The sequence below is a fragment of the Saccoglossus kowalevskii genome, chromosome 3 (assembly GCF_978046115.1).
Source record: "Saccoglossus kowalevskii chromosome 3, keSacKowa6.1, whole genome shotgun sequence".
In the NCBI taxonomy this organism is placed as follows: domain Eukaryota; kingdom Metazoa; phylum Hemichordata; class Enteropneusta; family Harrimaniidae; genus Saccoglossus; species Saccoglossus kowalevskii.
In genome coordinates this window covers 31,289,894-31,302,942 of record NC_140643.1, presented here as the reverse complement: position 1 = coordinate 31,302,942, position 13,049 = coordinate 31,289,894, and positions in this window count along the sequence as shown.

Here is a 13,049-nt window from a genome sequence, read left to right as displayed (position 1 = left end):
GGTGCTGCAGGAATGAAATAGCCATAGTCCTGAACTGAAATGATCATACACTCCTTTGTTGGTGCTGCAGGAATCTAATAACCCTAGACCAGAACTGAAGTGATCACACACTGTTATGTTTGTCTTGCAGGAATCTAATAACCCTAGAATAGAACTGAAGAGATCACACCCTCGTATGTTGGTATTGCAGGGTTCTAATAACCCCACACCAGAACTGCGCATGCAGTGATCACACACTTTTATGTTGGTACTGGATGGATCTAATAACCCCTGACCAGAACTGCAGTGATCACACTCTCTTATGTTGGTGCTGGAGGGATCTAATAACCCTAGGCCAGAACTGAAGTGGTCACACAATCCTAAGTTGGTACTGCAGGGTTCTAATACCTCTTGACCAGAACTGAAGTGATCACATACTCCTATGTTGGTGCTGCAGGAATCTAATAGCCCTAGCCCTAGACCTGAACTGAAGTGATCATACACTCCTATGTTGGTGCTGCAGGAATCTAATAGCCCTAGACCTGAACTGAAGTGATCATACACTCCTATGTTGGTGCTGCAGGAATCTAATAACACTAGACCTGAACTGCAGTGATCACACACTCCTATGTTGGTGCTACAGGAATCTAATAGCCCTAGACCTGAACTGCAGTGATCACACACTCCTATGTTGGTGCTGCAGGAATCTAATAACACTAGACCTGAACTGCAGTGATCACACACTCCTATGTTGGTGCTGCTGGAATCTAATAACCCTAGACCAGAACTGAAGTGATCATACACTCCTATGTTGGTGGTGCAGGAATCTAATAACCCTAGCCTAGAACTGAAGTAATCATACACTCCTATGTTGGTGCTGCAGGAATCTAATAGCCCTAGACCTGAACTGCAGTGATCATACACTCCTATGTTGGTGCTGCAGGAATCTAATAGCCCTAGACCTGAACGGAAGAGATCATACACTCCTGTGTTGGTGCTGCGGGAATCTAATAACACTGGACCTGAACTGCAGTGATCATACACTCCTATGTTGGTGCTGCAGGAATCTAATAACCCTAGACCAGAACTGAAGTGACCATACACTCCTATGTTGGTGCTGCAGGAATGAAATAGCCATAGTCCTGAACTGAAGTGATCATACACTCCTTTGTTGGTGCTGCAGGAATCTAATAACCCTAGACCAGAACTGAAGTGATCACACACTGTTATGTTTGTCTTGCAGGAATCTAATAACCCTAGAATAGAACTGAAGAGATCACACCCTCGTATGTTGGTATTGCAGGGTTCTAATAACCCCACACCAGAACTGTGCATGCAGTGATCACACACTTTTATGTTGGTACTGGATGGATCTAATAACCCCTGACCAGAACTGCAGTGATCACACTCTCTTATGTTGGTGCTGGAGGGATCTAATAACCCTAGGCCAGAACTGAAGTCGTCACACAATCCTAAGTTGGTACTGCAGGGTTCTAATACCTCTTGACGAGAACTGAAGTGATCACATACTCCTATGTTGGTCTTGTGCGAATCTAATAACCCTAGATCAGAACTGAATTGATCACATCCTCTTTTGTTGGTACTGGAGGATTCTAATATCCCCAGACCCGAACTGCAGTGATCACACACTCCTATGTTGGTGCTGCAGGAATCTAATAATCCTAGACCAGAACTGCAGTGATCACATTCTCTTATGTTGGTGCTGCAGGAATCTAATAATCCTAGGCCAGAACTGAAGTGATCATGCACTCCTATGTTGGTGCTGCAGGAATCTAATAACACTAGACCTGAACTGCAGTGATCACACACTCCTATGTTTGTCTTGCAGGAATCTAATAACCCTAGACCAGAACTACAGTGATCACACACTCCTATGTTTGTCTTGCAGGGATCTAATAGCCCTAGACCTGAACTGCAGTGATCACACACTCCTATGTTGGTGCTGCAGGAATCTAATAACCCTAGACCAGAACTGAAGTGATCATACACTCCTATGTTGGTGCTGCAGGAATCTAATAACCCTAGACCAGAACTGAAGTGATCATACACTCCTATGTTGGTGCTGCAGGAATCTAATAACCCTAGACCAGAACTTAAGTGATCATACACTCCTATGTTGGTGCTGCAGGAATCTAAATCTAATAACCCTAGACCAGAACTGAAGTGATCATACACTCCTATGTTGGTGCTACAGGAATTTAATAACCCTAGACCAGAACTGAAGTGATCATACACTCCTATGTTGGTGCTGCAGGAATCAAATAGCCCTAGACCAGAACTGAAGTGATCATACACTCCTATGCTGGTGCTGTTGGAATCTAATAACCCTAGACCAGAACTGCAGTGATCACACACTCCTATGTTGGTGCTGCAGGAATCTAATAACCCTAGACCAGAACTGAAGTGATCATACACTCCTATGTTGGTGCTTCAGGAATCTAATAACCCTAGACCAGAACTGAAGTGATCATACACGCCTATGTTGGTGCTGCAGGAATCTAATGGCCCTACACCTGAACTGCAGTGATCACACACTCCTATGCTGGTGCTGCTGGAATCTAATAACCCGAGACCAGAACTGCAGTGATCACACACTCCTATGTTGCTGCTGCAGGAATCTAATAACCCTAGACCAGAACTGAAGTGATCATACACTCCTATGTTGGTGCTGCAGGAATCTAATAACCCTAGACCAGAACTGAAGTGATCATACACTCCTATGTTGGTGCTGCAGGAATATAATAGCCCTAGACCTGAAGTGAAGTGATCATACACTCCTATATTGGTGCTGCAGGAATCTAATACCCCTTGACCAGAACTGAAGTGATCATACACTCCTGTGTTGGTGCTGCAGGAATCTAATAGCCCTAGACCTGAACTGCGGTGATCACACACTCCTATGTTGGTGCTGCAGGAATCTAATAACCCTAGACCAGAACTGAAGTGATCATACACTCCTATGTTGGTGCTGCAGGAATCTAATAACCCTAGACCAGAACTGAAGTGATCATACACTCCTATGTTGGTGCTGCAGGAATCTAATAACCCTAGACCAGAACTGAAGTGGTCACACACTCTTATGTTTGTCTTGCAGGAATCTAATAACTCTAGAATAGAACTGAAGAGATCACACTCTCGTATGTTGGTATTGCAGGGTTCTAATAACCCCAGACCTGAACTGCGCATGCAGTGATCACACACTTTTATGTTGGTACTGGATGGATCTAATAACCCCTGACCAGAACTGTAGTGATCACACTCTCTTATGTTGGTGCTGGAGGGATCTAATAACCCTAGGCCAGAACTGAAGTGATCACACAATCCTATGTTGGTACTGCAGAGTTCTAATACCCCTTGACCAGAACTGAAGTGATCACATACTCCTATGTTGGTCTTGTAGGAATCTAATAACCCTAGATCAGAACTGAATTGATCACATCCTCTTTTGTTGGTACTGCAGGATTCTAATAATCCTAGACCAGAACTGAAGTGGTCACACACTCTTATGTTTGTCTTGCAGGAATCTAATAACTCTAGAATAGAACTGAAGAGATCACACTCTCGTATGTTGGTATTGCAGGGTTCTAATAACCCCAGACCTGAACTGCGCATGCAGTGATCACACACTTTTATGTTGGTACTGGATGGATCTAATAACCCCTGACCAGAACTGTAGTGATCACACTCTCTTATGTTGGTGCTGGAGGGATCTAATAACCCTAGGCCAGAACTGAAGTGATCACACAATCCTATGTTGGTACTGCTGAGTTCTAATACCCCTTGACCAGAACTGAAGTGATCACATACTCCTATGTTGGTCTTGTAGGAATCTAATAACCCTAGATCAGAACTGAATTGATCACATCCTCTTTTGTTGGTACTGCAGGATTCTAATAATCCTAGACCAGAACTGCAGTGATCACACTCTCTTATGTTGGTGCTGCAGGAATCTAATAATCCTAGACCAGAACTGAAGTGATCACACACTCCTAAGTTGGTGCTGGATGGATCTAATAACCCTAGGCCAGAACTGCAGTGATCACACTCTCTTATGTTGGTGCTGCAGGAATCTAATAATCCTAGGCCAGAACTGAAGTGATCACACACTCCTAAGTTGGTGCTGGATGGATCTAATAACCCTAGGCCAGAACTGCAGTGATCACACTCTCTTATGTTGGTGCTGCAGGAATATAATAATCCTAGGCCAGAACTGAAGTGATCATACACTCCTATGTTGGTGCTGCAGGAATCTAATAACCCTAGACCAGAACTGAAGTGATCATACACTCCTATGTTGGTGCTGCAGGAATCTAATAGCCCTACACCTGAACTGCAGTGATCATACACTCCTATGCTGGTGCTGCTGGAATCTAATAACCCTAGAGCAGAACTGCAGTGATCACACACTCCTATGTTGCTGCTGCATGAATATAATAGCCCTAGACCTGAACTGAAGTGATCATACACTCCTATATTGGTGCTGCAGGAATCTAATAACCCTTGACCAGAACTGAAGTGATCATACACTCCTGTGTTGGTGCTGCAGGAATCTAATAGCCCTAGACCTGAACTGCGGTGATCACACACTCCTATGTTGGTGCTGCAGGAATCTAATAACCCTAGACCAGAACTGAAGTGATCATACACTCCTATGTTGGTGCTGCAGGAATCTAATAACCCTAGACCAGAACTGAAGTGATCGTACACTCCTATGTTGGTGCTGCAGGAATCTAATAACCCTAGACCAGAACTGAAGTGATCACACACTCTTATGTTTGTCTTGCAGGAATCTAATAACCCTAGATCAGAACTGAATTGATCACATTCTCTTTTGTTGGTACTGCAGGATTCTAATAATCCTAGACCAGAACTGCAGTGATCACACTCTCTTATGTTGGTGCTGCAGGAATCTAATAATCCTAGGCCAGAACTGAAGTGATCACACACTCCTAAGTTGGTGCTGGATGGATCTAATAACCCTAGGCCAGAACTGCAGTGATCACATCCTCTTTTGTTGGTACTGCAGGATTCTAATAATCCTAGACCAGAACTGCAGTGATCACATACTCCTATGTTGGTCTTGTAGGAATCTAATAACCCTAGATCAGAAGTGAATTGATCACATCCTCTTTTGTTGGTGCTGCAGGAATCTAATAATCCTAGACCAGAACTGAAGTGATCACACACTCCTAAGTTGGTGCTGGATGGATCTAATAACCCTAGGCCAGAACTGCAGTGACCACACTCTCTTATGTTGGTGCTGCAGGAATCTAATAATCCTAGGCCAGAACTGAAGTGATCACACACTCCTAAGTTGGTGCTGGATGGATCTAATAACCCTAGGCCAGAACTGCAGTGATCACACTCTCTTATGTTGGTGCTGCAGGAATATAATAATCCTAGGCCAGAACTGAAGTGATCATACACTCCTATGTTGGTGCTGCAGGAATCTAATAACCCTAGACCAGAACTGAAGTGATCATACACTCCTATGTTGGTGCTGCAGGAATATAATAGCCCTACACCTGAACTGCAGTGATCACACACTCCTATGCTGGTGCTGCTGGAATCTAATAACCCTAGACCAGAACTGCAGTGATCACACACTCCTATGTTGCTGCTGCAGGAATATAATAGCCCTAGTAGACCTGAACTGAAGTGATCATACACTCCTATATTGGTGCTGCAGGAATCTAATAACCCTTGACCAGAACTGAAGTGATCATACACTCCTGTGTTGGTGCTGCAGGAATCTAATAGTCCTATACCTGAACTGCGGTGATCACACACTCCTATGTTGGTGCTGCAGGAATCTAATAACCCTAGACCAGAACTGAAGTGATCATACACTCCTATGTTGGTGCTGCAGGAATCTAATAATCCTAGACCAGAACTGCAGTGATCACACTCTCTTATGTTGGTGCTGCAGGAATCTAATAATCCTAGGCCAGAACTGAAGTGATCACAAACTCCTAAGTTGGTGCTGGATGGATCTAATAACCCTAGGCCAGAACTGCAGTGATCACACTCTCTTATGTTGGTGCTGCAGGAATCTAATAATCCTAGGCCAGAACTGAAGTGATCACACACTCCTAAGTTGGTGCTGGATGGATCTAATAACCCTAGGCCAGAACTGCAGTGATCACACTCTCTTATGTTGGTGCTGCAGGAATATAATAATCCTAGGCCAGAACTGAAGTGATCACACACTCCTAAGTTGGTGCTGGATGGATCTAATAACCCTAGGCCAGAACTGCAGTGATCACACACTCCTATGTTGGTGCTGCAGGAATCTAATAACCCTAGACCAGAACTGAAGTGATCATACACTCCTATGTTGGTGCTGCAGGAATCTAATAACCCTAGACCAGAACTGAAGTGATCACACACTCCTAAGTTGGTGCTGCAGGAATCTAATAGCCCTAGACCTGAACTGCAGTGATCACACTCTCTTATGTTGGTGCTGCAGGAATATAATAATCCTAGGCCAGAACTGAAGTGATCATACACTCCTATGTTGGTGCTGCAGGAATCTAATAACCCTAGACCAGAACTGAAGTGATCATACACTCCTATGTTGGTGCTGCAGGAATCTAATAGCCCTACACCTGAACTGCAGTGATCACACACTCCTATGCTGGTGCTGCTGGAATCTAATAACCCTAGACCAGAACTGCAGTGATCACACACTCCTATGTTGCTGCTGCAGGAATATAATAGCCCTAGTAGACCTGAACTGAAGTGATCATACACTCCTATATTGGTGCTGCAGGAATCTAATAACCCTTGACCAGAACTGAAGTGATCATACACTCCTGTGTTGGTGCTGCAGGAATCTAATAGTCCTATACCTGAACTGCGGTGATCACACACTCCTATGTTGGTGCTGCAGGAATCTAATAACCCTAGACCAGAACTGAAGTGATCATACACTCCTATGTTGGTGCTGCAGGAATCTAATAACCCTAGACCAGAACTGAAGTGATCGTACACTCCTATGTTGGTGCTGCAGGAATCTAATAATCCTAGACCAGAACTGCAGTGATCACACTCTCTTATGTTGGTGCTGCAGGAATCTAATAATCCTAGGCCAGAACTGAAGTGATCACAAACTCCTAAGTTGGTGCTGGATGGATCTAATAACCCTAGGCCAGAACTGCAGTGATCACACTCTCTTATGTTGGTGCTGCAGGAATCTAATAATCCTAGGCCAGAACTGAAGTGATCACACACTCCTAAGTTGGTGCTGGATGGATCTAATAACCCTAGGCCAGAACTGCAGTGATCACACTCTCTTATGTTGGTGCTGCAGGAATATAATAATCCTAGGCCAGAACTGAAGTGATCACACACTCCTAAGTTGGTGCTGGATGGATCTAATAACCCTAGGCCAGAACTGCAGTGATCACACACTCCTATGTTGGTGCTGCAGGAATCTAATAACCCTAGACCAGAACTGAAGTGATCATACACTCCTATGTTGGTGCTGCAGGAATCTAATAACCCTAGACCAGAACTGAAGTGATCATAGACTCCTATGTTGGTGCTGCAGGAATCTAATAGCCCTAGACCTGAACTGCAGTGATCACACACTCCTATGCTGGTGCTGCTGGAATCTAATAACCCTAGACCAGAACTGCAGTGATCACACACTCCTATGTTGGTGCTGCAGGAATCTAATAACCCTAGACCAGAACTGAAGTGATCATACACTCCTATGTTGGTGCTGCAGGAATCTAATAACCGTAGACCAGAACTGAAGTGATCATACACTCCTATGTTGGTGCTGCAGGAATCTAAATCTAATAACCCTAGACCAGAACTGAAGTGATCATACACTCCTATGTTGGTGCTGCAGGAATCTAATAGCCCTAGACCTGAACTGAAGTGATCACACACTCCTAAGTTGGTGCTGGATGGATCTAATAACCCTAGACCAGAACTGCAGTGATCACACTTTCTTATGTTGGTGCTGCAGGGTTTTAATAACCCTAGATCAGAACTGAAGTGGCCACACTCTCCTATGTTGGTACTGGATGGATCTATTAACCCCTGACCAGAACTGCAGTGATCAAACTCTCTTATGTTGGTGCTGGATGGATCTAATACCCCTAGGCCAGAACTGCAGTGATCACACTCTCTTGTGTTGGTGCTGGAGGGATCTAATAATCCTAGGCCAGAACTGAAGTGATCATACACTCCTAAGTTGGTACTGCAAGGTTCTAATAACCCTAGAACAGAACTGAAGTGGTCACACTCTCCTATGTTTGTACTGGATGGATCTAATAACCCCTGACCAGAACTGCAGTGATCACACTCTCTTATGTTGGTGCTGGATGGATCTAATAACCCTAGGCCAGAACTGCAGTGATCACACTCTCTTATGTTGGTGCTGGGGGATCTAATAATCCTAGGCCAGAACTGCAGTGATCACACACTCCTATGTTGGTGCTGCAGAATCTAATCATCCTAATCCAGAACTGAAGTGATCACACACTCCTAAGTTTGTACTGCAAGATTCTAATAACCCTAGACCACAACTGCAGTGATCACACACTCCTAAGTTATTGCTAAAGGATTATAATTACCTTAGACCAGAACTGCAGTGGTCACACTCTCCTATGTTGGTACTGCAGGGATCTCATAACCCCAGAACAGAACTGAAGTGATTACACTCTCCAATGTCGGTACTGCAGAGATCTCATAACCCTAGTCCAGAACTGAAGTGATCATACACTCCTATGTTGGCACTGCAGGGATCTAAAATAACTCTAGACCCGAACTGCAGTGATCACACTCTCCTATGTTGGTACTGCAGGGATCTAATAAACCTAGCCCAGAACTGCAGTGACCACACACTCCATCCTATGTTAATTGTATCTTATAGCCCTGGGACAGAACGATACACGAAAATATAATAACCCTAGACCTGAACTGCAGTGACCTATAAATCTCCGTTGGTACTTCAGAAATGTCATAACCCTGTACCAGAATAGCAGTGCTTAGCGCTTTCCCATAACTACAGTGAGCACACAATTGTCCAGCGATATTGCAGTGATTTCCATAACCCACTCGTCACGCTACGTCACAAATATTTGTTTTCATACATTCATCAAATTTCTCGTGTATTTATTACTCATTCTCTACAACTGTAGTTAAAACCACGTGGTAACAAACTCGGAATTTGACCATTCTACTTGTTCATCTTTAAACAACTAACTGTGAATGCATTCCTGAATATTAAATTACACGTCATCCCCCGAAGCTGTGTGTCAATATTCCAATATGTGCCAGACATCGTTATTATAAATTTGCTGAAGGCTAAACATCATGCAATTCTAGCTCATACAGTATTCACACTGCACCCTGGTGAGAATTTCGAGTATGATTTTTTTTTTTGATATCAGAACAATCTGATTTCGATTATTATAGGATGTTCCCATGGCTACTGCGAATGAATATAAGTAAACTATGTTGTCTCTATATGTCTATGACATTATCTAAAGGTAAACATTGGCTCTATGGTATCAAACTAATTCAATTATTGTAGTAGAAACTAAACATTCTTACAATGCACACTGTTTATCAGTTTGCAATACATTTGTATAATTGAATATCTTACTGGTAATAGAATTGTTTCGGATAAAAAAGAAAGGAACTGGCAATTATGTTTCTCATTGACGGGCTATTACATCTTATCATTTTTTTTTTACATATTTGTTGGTGGACAATCGAATAAGAATTATAGAGATACATAGTAATATTCGAAATGAAAGTGTGCATTCAGTCGTTGGTTAGATTCAATTTTCGGAAATGTACTACGGAGATGAACATTAAATGAAATATAAAAACACACAAGCTTCTACGTTGAAACTTTTATAAGGTTTGCCTCTTCAATTACATCTCGAAGTCATTCGCATTTCTGCTAAAAGCAATCCAATTTCAAAGAGCAATTTTAATCTACGCTTGCAAAATTTATGCTTTTTATATTAAGAACTGACAGTTTGGTTTAGCACTGTCTCGATCACACTAAGTATCATTATAAAAGCATTTCGACGCTGGATAAAAAATACTGTTTGTAATCACGTGATGCATAATGGAGTAGACGGGCTTAAACAGTGTCCCACAATGCAATTGTTTCATGCAATATTCTCTTAAAATCCCGAGACGAGTACCCAGTATAATCAGGGCAGTGCTGCAATGGTAATCTCAAGAAACATAAATACGGTATTTAACTTCATTGCACGACTTCTCCGTGATTGCGTCACAGTCGTTAATTATACAGATTTGCACACACTCACACGTGAATATATATATGATATACAGTCGGGAGATTTAAGTGTATTAGTCTGTGTGTCTGCTGATCGTAATCTATAAATCTGACACATAATACACTCTCACTTGAATTACGTTTTCATTACTGTTCGTTCACCATACGGTAATCTTTTCCAAAACATAAACCAGACAGAAATAATAATCGTGTTTATACCGTTTGTTGCCAGACAATGATACCATATTTGAATGGGAATTTAAATGACGTATTACGATGACGTTATTTCTTTAGATATGTTTGCATCATTGCAAAACACATTTTACAACAAAAGTTTGAAATTAAGGCTTATTTTCTCCGATTGAAATAACTTCGAGATAACAATAATTCACTGTAATTTAGAATAATGAACAGTATCTATCTGTAATTACCAGCAACTCGTGTGGGTTGCATCACAGATAATACCTCCAATTCTGTTCTGTTACTAGTAGTGCACGTCCATACAGCCTCGTCCAATGAATATCTATTCTATAATACATTTAATCATCACTACACTAGTTGTTGGGAAGTTGACAACGTTGGGAAGCATTCAAAGAACGAAGCGATGTATCTGTATATTAACTAAAGTCATAAACGGCGTGTGCATATCAACGAAAGACGCAACAAGATTGCTAATTCAAAACACGTTTGTGCGAGTAATGTTTGACGACTTTAATATTAAATGAAGTTCCATAGCATGGTTTTCGACATTTATCGACATCCATATAGAATTCACATCCATCATTAAATTTAGAAGATAAAAGCTAAGCAGTGTGAACTGAGATAACTAAGACAATAGTCACGTTTGTACTTGATTAGTCGACATAGCCTGTGTATCTACATGTAACTATAGCAACGTATATATTTTCAGAGATAGTGTAAAATGACATCAAACTTGGATTCTAAAGCAAACAAATCTTGACGCCATAAATGAATGTTATGTGCCAATATGACATGTATGGTACAGTAGGTAAAATATGTTGGGAAATGTGTATTTTTCTAAAATGTTCCCCAATGAAATTTTAGTGACAGCCAGTGGATATTGGTTCAGAATTCCATGGGTTCAACGAATTCAATTTCTAAGCCACTTTCTGAATACCGCTTCCGGGATATATAAGAGATGTTCTCTTTAAATATACACAGTTAGTTCCCCAGGCAATAGCTTACTCGAACACAAAACCGTTTTAGTGGGACAGAGAATAGTATGGAATCGTTGAAAAGTGTGCTGGTGACTAATCCAAATAGCATGCAGTTCGAAAGATCACTTACGCACTTAGTGTACAATAACACGTAATTCAGTATATCAACATATATTATCATACATTAGTTGTTTTATATTTAATGATATGATTACGTATTAGACAACTCGTCAAATACGGAAAAACATTCGCTTTTTACCGCAATGTGGTTATACACCTGTCAACGGACTATGACCATTGATCGACAACTGTATATATATTGTTTTACTTCAGTCGGCTTAGAGATGCATCTATTGCGTCGATTACAATCATACAACGGCGTCGACAAAAAATGGAGCAGACAGATTTAGATTTAGTGCCCAGTGGGCAAGTTTTGATAACCTATGGTATAGAATTACAGTATCCCATGTTGATGTGTTATTGTATGTAAGTCAGTGTCCGTAGAGGGATATCAACAATAACATATTTAAACACGTGCCAAATAATAACTAGCCTACCTATCGTGTAGTATTTGTTATAAATTTGTCACCAAATGTACACCGGCAACTGAAACTAACATGAACTCTGGGATTGATAAATAATGAACATTTATTCCCAAGTCATTCATTGCGCCCGAAAGTTTATGTTTTTGCATCATCTATATCACTTTGTAAACACACACTTGAACTAATTTACGGTACCGATGGTGCTCAATATGATCAGAAATGTGTGATAGATTACAATAACATAGTGTAATGTTGAATGTAGTAAATCATTCATTCGAGGCTCTTGTGTGAACACATATAAAAAGCAAAATATTCTGTTCAACGTATACAAATACGTAAACGTTATAATCACTGTTATGACTAACACCAAATTAACGACACTGTTGTGACTGACAACAAAATACCTGTAATGCCATTTTGATGGTTGTCACTGAAATAATGTCACTATGAAATAATATGACTAACTTGTGACTGTTGTGGCCAACAGTAATTAACGTCACCGTTGTGGCTGACACCAATTAAATGACTGACAACAAAACTGTTGTCGCAGATTTCGCGTTTAGCAGAATCTCTCACGCGTCTTAACAAAACTCTGTCTCAATAATTATTAATGGGAAAATAATAATTTAGAAGAATATTAGACTTGCATGAGTATTAAAAATTAAGTATTGGCAATTTCAGTTTTTGGGCGTGACAGATCAATGGCACAGGATTTTTCTGTGTCTTGACATTTCACATAAAATTTATCAACTAAGCTCCTGTGTTGTGTCTTTGGTTAAAACACAGCGACATTGAATGAAAAACGACAGTAAATTACCTCATATTGCCTTTAACTCACTTAGGGTTAGTTAGTTAGTTCTTTGTTGATTGTATGATTGTGATTATACTTTGATGTAATTTTCTCACACAGAATAACTCATGTAGTGGTTACGGTATAAGTCGTTGTTTTCTAAACAGGCGCGTGTTAAAGCATCACCTATATGTCATTCTTAAAAGACACAATTTCCCCCAGAGAACATCACAACCATTTAGTTGATGTAGTAGAACCAAGCTGTT